Source organism: Moschus berezovskii, chromosome 22 (assembly GCF_049115385.1).
Source record: "Moschus berezovskii isolate FMDL1 chromosome 22, NW_MosBer_1.0, whole genome shotgun sequence".
Lineage (NCBI taxonomy): Eukaryota > Metazoa > Chordata > Mammalia > Artiodactyla > Moschidae > Moschus > Moschus berezovskii.
The window spans coordinates 21,001,356-21,003,544 of NC_142481.1; positions in this window are offsets into that span (position 1 = coordinate 21,001,356).

Consider the following 2,189-nt stretch of genomic DNA (forward strand, 5'->3'; position numbering starts at 1 on the left):
GGGACAGGTATGTCTACACGTGGGTGTGGTAGTGGCTTGCCTTGTCTTTTGCGTTTGATTTTTTGATATAAGGCTTCAAAATTACATGAAGTAGAACCTATCATATTTGCCTCAGGAGTTTGCTGTTGTGTGGGCAGTGGCAGTGATTGACCCTGTATTCTGAGAAACTCCCCAGAAGTAATGGGAGACAAAGCGGAACACAGAGTTGACTCATGCATCTGCTCTAATGTTGTTTATCATCTTCTGCAAAATTTCTCTTCATGATTCCTCCTTACTTTTTCCCCCAAATTGGCCTGTTTGTCTTTTTCTAATTAGTTTGCATGAATTTTTGTATGCATGGAAATTAACCTTATTACAAATATTATTTTCTAGCTCTATCATTTGTTTGCTGGCTTTTGTTTTGCCAAACAAATGCCTTGTATTTGTATAGGGTTAGATATAACTCCCTTAACTTTTTTAATAAAACATAAATAAGAATACTTTATTCATTTATTTTAGAAAAAATAAGTAAGATATTAGAAATAAATAAGAATGAGTTCTGTGACAAATTAGAGGGGTGAGATGGGGTTGGGAGGGAGAAGGGAGGCTCAAAAGGGAGGGGACACATATACCTATGGCTGATTCAAGTTGATATATGGCAGAAACTAACACAATATTGTAAAGCAATTATTCTCCAATTAAAAATAAATGAATTAAAAAATGAGTTTCCATTCTTATTATTTAGAAAGGTGATATTAACACCTGGATTGTGTGAATCATCTGATTTTCTGGTAAAATTTCTTTGTTTTATTTGAACCTTTTAGCCGGTTGAAATTTATTTTTTGCCTCTGACTGTGGGATGTGAGGTCGCTCAGTCTTGTCCAACTCTCCGCAACCCTATAGACTGTAGCCTGCCAGGCTCCTCCGTTCATGGGATTTTCCAGGCAAGAATACTGGAGTAGGTTGCCATTTCCTACTCCAGGGGATCTTCCTGACCCAGGGATCGAACCCGGGTCCCGCCCTGCAGGCAGACTCTTTACCATCTGAGCCACTGGGATGAAATTCTTTTAAATTTTATTTCATTTGGACAACCAGTTTTGCCAGCATTATTGAGTAAATGCTTCCCTGATAACTCAGTTTGTAAAGAATCTGCCTGCAATTCAGGAGACCCTGCTTTGATTCCTGGGTGGGGAAGATCCGCTGCAGAAGGAATAGGCTACCTACTCCAGTATTCTTGGGCTTCCCTTGTGGCTCAGCTGGTAAAGAATACTCCTGCAACGCAGGATACCTGGATTCGATCTCTGGGTTGAGAAGATCCCCTGAAGAAGGGAAAGGCTACCCACTCCAGTATTCTGGCCTGGAGAATTCCAGGGACTGTATAGTCCATGGGGTCACGAAGAGTCAGACATGACTGAATGACTTTCACATTGTTTAAATGGTCCATTTTTCACATTGAATAAAATACTGTCTTTGTCCAAGATGAATTTCACATCGATGGGGATCAAATTCTGGATTTTCAATTAATTTCCAAGAATCTATTTGCCTATTCATATGTCAATATTCAGAGAAGGCAATGGCAACCCACTCCAGTACTCTTGCCTGGAAAATCCCATGGATGGAGGAGCCTGGTAGGCTGCAGTCCATGGGGTGGCTAAGAGTCGGACACAACTGAACGACTTCACTTTCACTTTTCATGCATTGGAGAAGGAAATGGCAATCCACTCCAGTGTTCTTGCCTGGAGAATCCCAGGGAAGGGGGAGCCTGGTGGGCTGCCGTCTATGGGGTCACACAGAGTCATCAATATTATGTTGATTTTCATTATAATGGCTTTTGAGAAGATTCTTAGAAGTCATAAAGTAAGTGTCCACCCACCTTTTCCCCCTACATTTTTGGAGCAAGTTTTAGGCATATTCTTCTATTAATATGTGAATTCAAAAATAAGTTAGCCTTTTTGAATTCTAGTTGGAATTGCATTAAGTTTATAGATTAACTTGAAAAGAATTTATACACACACACACACACATATATATATATATATATATATATATACACAGACACACATACATATATAATATCTTCTCATCCAAGAGCCTGGTACACTTTTCTAGGCATTTGGCTTTGTTTTAGTCTTTTCATTACAACTTAAAATTTGAGTTGTATGCATCCTGTGACTGTCCTGTTAAATTTATTCTTTAATGTTTTGTCATTT